Here is an 11,729-nt window from a genome sequence, read left to right as displayed (position 1 = left end):
AAGGTTCACACATACGGTTAGTGTTAAGGGTTACGGGTAGGTTTAGGGTTCAGGGTTAGAGTTAGCATTAGGGCTTAAGGTTAGGATTAGGCGGTAGGTTAGATTTAGGGTTAGATCTAGGCGTTAGGGTAAGGGCTAGCGTTAGGGTTAAGAGATAGGGTTAGGTTTAATGCTTAGGATTAGGGTTAGGGTTTGGGGTTAAAGTAAGTGTTAGGGGTTAGGTTTAAGGATCAAAGGTTAGGGTTATTTTTAGCTGTAGTGTTAGGGTTAGGGATAAGGGATCCCATTAGCATTAAGGGTCTTCCTTACTGTAGGGTTAAGGGTTAGGCTTAGAGTTAAAGGTTCAGGTTAGGGTCAGTGTGAAGACTTAGGGTGAGGGTTAACGGTTAGGGTAAAGGTTAAGTGTTAGGGTTAGGGATTAGTGATTAGGGTTTTTGGTTAGTGTTAGGGTTAGCGGTTAGGAGTTAGTGTTTTATGAAGGGGTATGGTTAGAAGTAGGATTGGGGCCAGAGTTAGGGTGAGGTATAGGGCTTAAGTTTAGGGATTAGTTTTAGGGTAAAAGGATAGGATTAGGGTTACGGGTTGGGATTAGGTTTAGGGTTAAAGTTTACTGCTAGGGTTAGGGATAGGGTTCAGGCTTAGCTTTAGGGGTTCTGGTTAGTGTTAGGTGTTAGGTTAGTGTCAGGGTTAGGTCTAGTCGTGAGCGTAATATTTAGGGTTAGCTTTAAGAGCTAGGGTTAGGTTTAATGGTTAGGATTAGGCTTAGGGTTAAGGGTTAGGGTAAGGCTTAGGGGTTAGGGTGAAGGGTTAGGGTCAAGGGTTAGGGTTTTTGTTAGGCATAGCGTTGGGGTTAGAATTAAGGTTTACTGTCAGTGTTAGCTTTGTAGGTAGGGTTACGGTTAGGGTTAGCGGTTTGGAATTAGGGTTAGGGATTAGGTGTCACAGTGAAGATTAGGAGATAGGGTTAGAATTATGGGATAGGGGTTGTTCTCAGGAAATGCGTTATGCATTAACGTTAGGATAAGAGGTTAAAGTTAGGCGCATGGTGAGGTTTACGTGTTAAGGGGAGAAATAGGAACAGGGTTGGGTGTTATATTCAGGGTTAGGGTTATCTGTTAAAGGTATTGTTTATGCTTAGCGCACGGGCCCTGTCTGCATTAGGCCGGCTGGGGGAGTTTAGTGGGCTGGGATTGTACCCGGGAACCCACTCTATCATACTCTGGGTATGGGCCCCTGGGTTTCATGCAGGACACAGTGGTAGAGCCTCCTTTCACGCAAGGCATGGGAGGATTGCAGGCTTTCTAAACTCTAAGAAAGCAAGAAGTCTGAGAATTAGATTTAGGGGTAGGATTATGGTTAGGCTTAAGGATGAAGTTTAGTGTTAGGGTGAGGGCTTAGGGTTAGGGATTAAGGTTAGGGTTAAAGGTTACTCTTAGGTTTACCGGTTACACTTTGGTTTAGGGTTGAGATTTACGGTTAAGGTTAAGATGAGGGGTTAGGGTTTGGTACAGGATTAGGGTTAAGTGTTAGGTTTAGGGTTGAAGATTAGGATTAGGGTTAGGATTAAAGGTTAGCGTGAGAGTTAACACTTAGGTTTAAGGTTAAGAGTTAGTGTTTAGGGTTAGGGTTAGGGTTAGGGTTAGTTTTACGTTTAGAGTTAGGTGCTATGGTTTGTGTTAGAGGTTAGGTTTAGGTTTACTGGTCATGGTTAGGGTTAAGTTTAGGGTTAGCATTATGGTTAGTGTTAAGGGATAGGATTAGGGTTAAGTGTTGGGCTTAGGGTTAGGGTTTAGTGTTAGGGTTATCATTAAGGATTAGGGGTAGGGTCAGGGTTAAATGCTTGGGTGCGGGTAATGGTTAGGGTCAGGGTTAAGGTTCACGGATAGGGTTAGTGTTAAGGGTTACGGGTAGGTATAGGGTTCAGGGTTAGAGTTAGCAATAGGGCTTAAGGTTAGGATTAGGCGGTAGGTTAGATTTAGGGTTAGATCTAGGCGTTAGGGTAAGGGCTAGCGTTAGGGTTAAGAGATAGGGTTAGGTTTAATGCTTAGGATTAGGGTTAGGGTTTGGGGTTAAAGTAAGTGTTAGGGGTTAGGTTTAAGGATCAAAGGTTAGGGTTATTTTTAGCTGTACTGTTAGGGTTAGGGATAAGGGATCCCATTAGCATTAAGGGTCTTCCTTACTGTAGGGATAAGGGTTAGGCTTAGAGTTAAAGTTTCAGGTTAGGGTCAGTGTTAAGATTTAGGGTGAGGGTTAACGGTTAGGGTAAAGGTTAAGCGTTAGGGTTAGGGATTAGTGATTAGGGTTTTTGGTTAGTGTTAGGCTTAGCGGTTAGGAGTTAGTGTTTTATGAAGGGGTATGGTTAGAATTAGGATTGGGGTTAGAGTTAGGGTGAGGTATAGGGGTTAGGTTTAGGGGTTAGTTTTCGGGTAAAAGGATAGGATTAGGGTTACGGGTTGGGCTTAGGTTTAGGGTTAAAATGTTACTGCTAGGGTTAGGGATAGGGTTCAGGCTAGGCTTTAGGGGTTCTGGATAGGGTTAGGTGTTAGGTTAGTGTCAGGGTTAGGTCTAGTCGTGAGGGTAAGGTTTAGGGTTATCTTTAAGAGCTAGGGTTAGGTTTAATGGTTAGGATTAGGATTAGGGTAAGGCTTAGAGGTTAGGGTGAAGGGTTAGGGTCAAGGGTTAGGGTTTTTGTTAGGCATAGCGTTGGGGTTAGAAGTAAGGGTTACTGTCAGTGTTAGGGTTGTAGGTAGGGTTACGGTTAGGGTTAGCGGTTTAGAATTAGGGTTAGGGATTAGGTGTCACAGTGATGACTAGGAGATAGGGTTAGAATTATGGGATAGGGGTTGTTCTCAGGAAATGGGTTATGCATTAACGTTAGGATAAGAGGTAAATATTAGGCGCACGGTGAGGTTTACGTGTTAAGGGGAGAAATAGGAACAGGGTTGGGTGTTATGTTCAGGGTTAGGGTTATCTGTAAAAGGTATTGTTTATGCTTAGCGCACGGGCCCTGTCTGCATTAGGCGGGCTGGGGGAGTTTAGGGGGCTGGGATTGTACCCGGGAACCCACTCGATCATACTCTGGGTATGGGCCCGTGGGTTTCATGCAGGACACAGTGGTAGAGTCTCCTTTCACGCAAGGCATGGGAGGATTGCAGGCTTTCTAAACTCTAAGAAAGCAATAAGTCTGAGTATTAGATTTAGGAGTAGGGTTATGGTTAGGCTTAAGGATGAAGTTTAGTGTTAGGGTGAGGGCTTAGGGTTAGGGATTAGGGTTAGGGTTAAAGGTTACTCTTAGGTTTAACGGTTACACTTTGGTTTAGGGTTGAGATTTACAGTTAGGGTTAAGATTAGGGGTTAGGGTTTAGTACAGGGTAAGGGTTAAGTGTTAGGTTTAGGGTTGAAGATTAGGATTAGGGTTAGGATTAAAGGTTAGCGTGAGAGTTAACGCTTAGGGTTAAGGTTAACAGTTAGGGTTTAGGGTTAGGGTTAGGGTTAGGGTTAGTTTTAGGGTTAGAGTTATGTGCTATGGTTTGTGTTAGAGGTTAGGTTTAGGTTTACTGGTCACGGTTAGGGTTAAGTTTAGGGTTAGCATTAGGGTTAGGGTTAAGGGATAGGATTAGGGTTAAGTGTTGGGCTTAGGGTTAGGGTTTAGTGTTAGGGTTATCATTAAGGATTAGGGGTAGGGTCAGGGTTAAATGCTTGGGTGCGGGTAATGGTTAGGGTCAGGGTTAAGGTTCACGGATAGGGTTAGTGTTAAGGGTTACGGGTAGGTTTAAGGTTCAGGGTTAGAGTTAGCATTAGGGCTTAAGGTTAGGATTAGGCGGTAGGTTAGATTTAGGGTTAGATCTAGGCGTTAGGGTAAGGACTAGCGTTAGGGTTAAGAGATAGGGTTAGGTTTAGTGCTTAGGATTAGGGTTAGGGTGTGGGGTTAAAGAAAGTGTTAGGGGTTAGGTTTAAGGATCAAAGGTTAGGGTTATTTTTAGCTTTAGTGTTAGGGTTAGGGATAAGGGATCCCATTAGCATTAAGGGTCTTCCTTACTGTAGGGTTAAGGGTTAGGCTTAGAGTTAAAGTTTCAGGTTAGGGTCAGTGTTAAGATTTAGGGTGAGGGTTAACGGTTAGGGTAAAGGTTAAGCGTTAGGGTTAGGGATTAGTGATTAGGGTTTTTCGTTAGTGTTAGGCTTAGCGGTAAGGAGTTAGTGTTTTATGAAGGGGTATGGTTAGAATTAGGATTGGGGTTAGAGTTAGGGTGAGGTATAGGGGTTAGGTTTAGGGGTTAGTTTTCGGGTAAAAGGATAGGATTAGGGTTACGGGTTGGGCTTAGGTTTAGGGTTAAAATTTACTGCTAGGGTTAGGGATAGGGTTCAGGCTAGGCTTTACGGGTTCTGGTTAGGGTTAGGTGTTAGGTTAGTGTCAGGGTTAGGTCTAGTCTGAGGGTAAGGTTTAGGGTTATCTATAAGAGCTAGGGTTAGGTTTAATGGTTAGGATTAGGCTTAGGGTTAAGGGTTAGGGTAAGGCTTAGGGGTTAGGGTGAAGGGTTAGGGTCAAGGGTTAGGGTTTTTGTTAGGCATAGCGTTGGGGTTAGAAGTAAGGTTTACTGTCAGTGTTAATGTTGTAGGTTGGTTTACAGTTAGGGTTAGCGGTTTAGAATTAGGGTTAGGGATTAGGTGTCACAGTGATGACTAGGAGATAGGGTTAGAATTGTGGGATAGGGGTTTTTCTCAGGAAATGGGTTATGCATTTACGTTAGGATAAGAGGTAAATGTTAGGCGCACGGTGAGGTTTACGTGTTAAGGGGAGAAATAGGAACAGGGTTGGGTGTTATGTTAAGGGTTAGGGTTATCTGTTGAAGGTATTGTTTATGCTTAGCGCACGGGCCCTGTCTGCATTAGGCGGGCGGGGTGAGTTTAGGGGGCTGGGATTGTACCCGGGAACCCACTCTATGATACTCTGGGTATGGGCCCGTGGGTTTCATGCAGGACACAGTGGTAGAGCATCCTTTCACGCATGGCATGGGAGGATTGCAGGCTTTCTAAACTCTAAGACAGCAAGAAGTCTGAGAATTAGATTTAGGGTTAGGATTCTGGTTAGGCTTAAGGATGAAGTTTAGTGTTAGGGTGAGGGCTCAAGGTTAGGGATTAGGGTTAGGGTTAAAGGTTACTCTTAGGTTTAACGGTTACACTTTGGTTTCGGGTTGAGGTTTACGGTTAGGGTTAAGATGAGGGGTTAGGGTTTGGTAGAGGGTTAGGGTTAAGTGTTAGGTTTAGGGTTGAAGATTAGGATTAGGGTTAGGATTAAAGGTTATGGTGAGAGTTAACGCTTAGGGTTAAGGTTAAGAGTTAGGGTTTAGGGTTAGGATTAGCGTTAGTGTTAGTTTTAGGGTTAGAGTTATGTGCTATGGTTTGTGTTAGAGGTTAGGTTTAGGTTTACTGGTCACGGTTAGGGTTACGTTTAGGGGTTAGCATTAGGGTTAGGGTTAGGGTTAAGGGATAGGATTAGGGTTAAGTGTTGGGCTTAGGGTTAGGGTTTATGGTTAGGGTTATCATTAAGGATTAGGGTTAGGGTCAAGGTTAAATGCTTGGGTGCGTGTAATGGTTAGGGTCAGGGTTAAGGTTCACGGATAGGGTTAGTGTTAAGGGTTACGGGTAGGTTTAGGGTTCAGGGTTAGAGTTAGCATTAGGGCTTAAGGTTAGGATTAGGCGGTAGTTTAGAATTAGGGTTAGATCTAGGCTTTAGGGTAAGGGCTAGCGTTAGGGTTAAGAGATAGGGTTAGGTTTAATGCTTAGGATTAGGGTTAGGGTTTGGGGTTAAAGTAAGTGTTAGGGGTTAGGTTTAAGGATCAAAAGTTAGGGTTATTTTTAGCTGTAGTGTTAGGGTTAGGGATAAGGGATCCCATTAGCATTAAGGGTCTTCCTTACTGTAGGGTTAAGGGTTAGGCTTAGAGTTAAAGGTTCAGGTTAGGGTCAGTGTTAAGATTTAGGGTGAGGGTTAACGGTTAGGGTAAAGGCTAAGTGTTAGGGTTAGGGATTAGTGATTAGGGTTTTTGGCTAGTGTTAGGGTTATTGGTTAGGAGTTAGTGTTTTATGAAGGGGTATGGTTAGAATTAGGATTGGGGTTAGAGTTAGGGTGAGGTATAGGGGTTAGGTATAGGGGTTAGTTTTAGGGTAAAAGGATAGGATTAGTGTTACGGGTTGGGCTTAGGTTTAGGGTTAAAGATTACTGCTAGGGTTAGGGATAGGGTTCAGGGTTCGGTTTAGGGGTTCTGGTTATTGTTATGTGTTAGGTTAGTGTCAGGGTTAGGTCTAGTCGTGAGGGTAAGGTTTAGGGTTAGCTTTAAGAGCTAGGGTTAGGTTTAATGGTTAGGATTAGGATTAGGGTTAAGGATTAAGGTAAGGCTTAGGGGTTAGGGTGAAGGGTTAGGGTCAAGGGTTAGGGATTTTCTTAGGCATAGCGTTGGGGTTACATGTAAGGGTTACTGTTAGTGTTAGGGTTGAAGGTAGGGTTACGGTTAGGATTAGCGGTTTAGAATTAGGGTTAGCGATTAGGTGTCACAGTGATGACTAGGAGATAGGGTTAGAATTATGGGATAGGGGTTGTTCTCAGAAAATGGGTTATGCATTAACGTTAGGATAAGAAGTTAATGTTAGACCTAGGTTGAGGTTTACGTGTTAAGGGGAGAAATAGGACCAGGGTTGGGTGTTATGTTCAGGGTTAGGGTTATCTGTTAAAAGTATTGTTTATGCTTAGCGCACGGACCCTGTCTGCATTAGGCGGGTGGGGGGAGATTAGGGGGCTGGGATTGTACCTGGGAACCAACTCTATCATACTCTGGGTATGGGCCCGTGGGTTTCATGCAGGACACAGTGGTAGAGCCTCCGAGCCTCCTTTCACGCATGGCATGGGAGGATTGCAGGCTTTCTAAACTCTAAGAATGCAAGAAGTCTGAGAATTAGATTTAGGGTTAGGATTATGGTTAGGGTTAAGGTTGAAGTTTAGTGTTAGGGTGAGGGCTTAGGGTTAGAGATTAGGGTTAGGGTTAAAGGTTACTCTTAGGTTTAACGGTTACACTTTGGTTTCGGGTTGAGGTTTACGTTTAGGGTTAAGATGAGGGGTTAGGGTTAGGTACAGGATTAGGGTTAAGTGTTAGGTTTAGGGTTGAAGATTAGGATTAGTGTTAGGATTAAAGGTTAGCGTGAGAGTTAACGCTTAGGGTAAAGGTTAAGAGTTAGGGTTTAGGGTTAGGGTTAGGGTTAGGGTTCGATTTAGGGTTAGAGTTATGTGCTATGGTTTGTGTTAGAGGTTAGGGTTAGGTTTACTGGTGACGGTTAGGGTTATGTTTTGGGGTTAGCATTAGGGTTACTGTTAGGGTTAGGGTTAAGGGATAGGATTAGGGTTAAGTGTTGGGCTTAGGGTTAGGGTTTAGTGTTAGGGTTATCATTAAGGATTAGGGGTAGGGTCAGGGTTAAATGCTTGGGTGCGGGTAATGGTTATGGTCAGGGTTAAGGTTCACGGATAGGGTTAGTGTTAAGAGTTACGGGTAGGTTTAGGGTTCAGGGTTAGAGTTAGCATTAGGGCTTAAGGTTAGGATTAGGCGGTAGGTTAGATTTAGGGTTAGATCTAGGCGTTAGGGTAAGGGCTAGCGTTAGGGTTAAGAGATAGGGTTAGGTTTAATGCTTAGGATTAGGGTTAGGGTTTGGGGTTAAAGTAAGTGTTAGGGGTTAGGTTTAAGGATCAAAGGTTAGGGTTATTGTTAGATGTAGTGTTAGGGTTAGGGATAATGGGTCCCATTAGCATTAAGGGTCTTCCTTACTGTAGGGTTAAGGGTTAGGCTTAGAGTTAAAGGTTAAGGTTAGGGTCAGTGTTAAGATTTAGGGTGAGGGTTAACGGTTAGGGTAAAGGTTAAGCGTTAGGGTTAGGGATTAGTGATTAGGGTTTTTGGTTAGTGTTAGGGTTAGCGGTTAGGAGTTCGTGTTTTATGAAGGGGTATGGTTAGAATTAGGATTGGGGTTAGAGTTAGGGTGAGGTATAGGGGTTAGGTTTAGGGATTAGTATTAGGGTAAAAGGATAGGATTAGGGTTACGGGTTGGGCTTAGGTTTAGGGTTAAAGTTTACTGCTAGGGTTAGGGATAGGCTTCAGGGTTAGCTTTAGGGGTTCTGGTTAGGGTTAGGTGTTAGGTTAGTGTCAGGGTTAGGTCTAGTCGTGAGGGTAAGGTTTAGGGTTAGCTTTAAGAGCTAGGGTTAGGTTTAATGATTAGGATTAGGAATAGGGTTAAGGGTTAGGGTAAGGCTTAGGGTTTAGGGTGAAGGGTTAGGGTGAAGGGTTAGGGATTTTGTTAGGCATAGCGTTGGGGTTAGAAGTAAGGGTTACTGTCAGTGTTAGGGTTGTAGGTAGGGTTACGGTTAGGGTTAGCGGTTTAGAATTAGGGTTAGGGATTAGGTGTCACAGTGATGACTAAGAGAAAGGGTTAGAATTATGGGATAGGGGTTGTTCTCAGGAAATAGGTTATGCATTAACGTTAGGATAAGAGGTTAAAGTTAGGCGCACGGTGAGGTTTATGTGTTAAGGGGAGAAATAGGAACAGGGTTGGGTGTTATGTTCAGGGTTAGGGTTATCTGTTAAAGGTATTGTTTATGCTTAGCGCACGGGCCCTGTCTGCATTAGGCGGGCGGGGGGAGTTTAGGGGGCTGGGATTGTACCCGGGAACCCACTCTATCATACTCTGGGTATGGGCCCGTGGGTTTCATGCAGGACACAGTGGTAGAGCCTCCTTTCACGCATGGCATGGGAAGATTGCAGGCTTTCTAAACTCTAAGAAAGCAAGAAGTCTGAGAAATAGATTTAGGGTTAGGATTATGGTTAGGGTGAAGGATGAAGTTTAGTGTTAGGGTGAGGGCTTAGGGTTAGGGATTAGGGTTAGGGTTAAAGGTTACTCTTAGGTTTAACGGTTACACTTTCGTTTAGGGTTGAGGTTTACGGTTAGGGTTAAGATGAGGGGTTAGGGTTTGGTACAGGGTTAGGGTTAAGTGTTAGGTTTAGGGTTGAAGATTAGGATTAGGGTTAGGATTAAAGGTTAGCGTGAGAGTTAACGCTTAGGGTTAAGGTTAAGAGTTAGGGTTTAGGGTTAGGGTTATGGTTAGTTTTAGGGTTAGAGTTATGTGCTATGGTTTGTGTTCGAGGTTAGGGTTAGGTTTACTGGTGACGGTTAGGGTTACGTTTAGGGGTTAGCATTAGGGTTAGGGTTAGGTTAAGGGATAGGATTAGGGTTAAGTGTTGGGCTTAGGGTTAGGGTTTAGTGTTAGGGTTATCATTAAGGATTAGGGGTAGGGTCAGGGTTAAATGCTTGGGTGCGGGTAATGGTTAGGGTCAGGGTTAAGGTTCACGGATAGGGTTAGTGTAAGGGTTACGGGTAGGTTTAGGGTTCAGGGTTAGAGTTAGCATTAGGGCTTAAGGTTAGGATTAGACGGTAGGTTAGATTTAGGGTTAGATCTAGGCGTTAGGGTAAGGGCTAGCGTTAGGGTTAAGAGATAGGGTTAGGTTTAATGCTTAGGATTAGGGTTAGGGTTTGGGGTTAAAGTAAGTGTTAGGGGTTAGGTTTAAGGATCAAGGTTAGGGTTATTTTTAGCTGTAGTGTTAGGGTTAGGGATAAGGGATCCCTTTAGCATTAAGGGTCTTCCTTACTGTAGGGTTAAGGGTTAGGCTTAGAGTTAAAGGTGAAGGTTAGGGTCAGTGTTAAGATTTAGGGTGAGGGTTAACGGTTAGGGTAAAGGTTAAGCGTTAGAGTTAGGGATTAGTGATTAGGGTTTTTGGTTAGTGTTAGAGTTAGCGGTTAGGAGTTAGTGTTTTATGAAGGGGTATGCTTACAATTAGGATTGGGGTTAGAGTTAGGGTGAGGTATAGGGTTTAGGTTTAGGGGTTAGTTTTAGAGTAAAAGGATAGGATTAGGGATACGGGTTGGGGTTAGGTTAGGGTTAAAGTTTACTGCTAGGGTGAGGGATAGGGTTCAGGATTAGCTTTAGGGGTTCTGGTTAGGGTTAGGTGTTATGTTAGTGTCAGGGTTAGGTCCAGTCGTGAGGGTAAGGTTTAGGGTTAGCTTAAAGAGCTAGGGTTAGGTTTAGTGGTTAGGATTAGGATTACGGTTAAGGGTTAGGGTAAGGCTTAGGGGTTAGGGTGAAGGGTTAGAGTCAAGGGTTAGGGTTTTTTTAGGCATAGCGTTGGGGTTAGAAGTAAGGGTTACTGTCAGTGTTAGGGTTGTAGGTAGGGTTACAGTTAGGGTTAGCGGTTTAGGATTAGGGTTAGGGATTAGGTGTCACAGTGATGACTAGGAGATAGGGTTAGAATTGTGGGATAGGGGTTGTTCTCAGGAAATGGGTTATGCATTAACTTTAGGATAAGAGGTTAAAGTTAGGCGCACGGTGAGGTTTACAAGTTAAGGGGAGAAATAGGAACAGGGTTGGGTGTTATGTTCAGGGTTAGGGTTATCTGTTAAAGGTATTGTTTATGCTTAGCGCACGGGCCCTGTCTGCATTAGGCGGGCGGGAGGAGTTTAGGGGGCTGGGATTGTACCCGGGAACCCACTCTATCATACTCTGGGTATGGGCCCGTGGGTTTCATGCAGGACACAGTGGTAGAGCCTCCTTTCACGCATGGCATGGGAGGATTGCAGGCTTTCTAAACTCTAAGAAAGCAAGAAGTCTGAGAATGAGATTTAGGGTTAGGATTCTGGTTAGGGTGAAGGATGAAGTTTAGTGTTAGGGTGAGGGCTTAGGGTTAGGGATTAGGGTTAGGGTTAAAGGTTACTCTTAGGTTTAACGGTTACACTTTGGTTTCGGGTTGAGTTTTACGGTTAGGGTTAAGATGAGGGGTTAGGGTTTGGTACAGGGTTAGGGTTAAGTGTTAGGTTTAGGGATGAAGATTAGGATTAGGGTTAGGATTAAAGGTTAGCGTGAGATTTAACGCTTAATGTTAAGGTTAAGAGTTAGGGTTAGGGTTAGGGTTAGGGTTAGTTTTAGGTTTAGAGTTATGTGCTATGGTTTGTGTTAGGGGTTAGGGTTACGTTTACTGGTCACGGTTAGGGTTACGTTTAGGGGTTAGCATTAGGGTTAGGGTTAAGGGATAGGATTAGGTTAAGTGTTGGGCATAGGGTTAGGGTTTAGTGTTAGGGTTATCATTAAGGATTAGGGGTAGGGTCAGGGTTAAATGCTTGGGTGCGGGTAATGGTTAGGGTCAGGGTTAAGGTTCACGGATAGGGTTAGTGTAAGGGTTACGGGTAGGTTTAGGGTTCAGGGTTAGAGTTAGCATTAGGGCTTAAGGTTAGGATTAGACGGTAGGTTAGATTTAGGGTTAGATCTAGGCGTTAGGGTAAGGGCTAGCGTTAGGGTTAAGAGATAGGGTTAGGTTTAATGCTTAGGATTAGGGTTAGGGTTTGGGGTTAAAGTAAGTGTTAGGGGTTAGGTTTAAGGATCAAAGGTTAGGGTTATTTTTAGCTGTAGTGTTAGGGTTAGGGATAAGGGATCCCATTAGCATTAAGGGTCTTCCTTACTGTAGGGTTAAGGGTTAGGCTTAGAGTTAAAGGTTCAGGTTAGGGTCAGTGTTAAGATTTAAGGTGAGGGTTAACGGTTAGGGTAAAGGTTAAGCGTTAGGGTTAGGGATTAGTGATTAGGGTTTTTGGTTAGTGTTAAGGTTAGCGGTTAGGAGTTAGTGTTTTATGAAGGGGTATGGTTAGAATTAGGA

Source organism: Eulemur rufifrons, chromosome 27 (assembly GCF_041146395.1).
Source record: "Eulemur rufifrons isolate Redbay chromosome 27, OSU_ERuf_1, whole genome shotgun sequence".
NCBI classification, from domain to species: domain Eukaryota; kingdom Metazoa; phylum Chordata; class Mammalia; order Primates; family Lemuridae; genus Eulemur; species Eulemur rufifrons.
Note: the sequence above shows the minus strand (reverse complement) of the source record.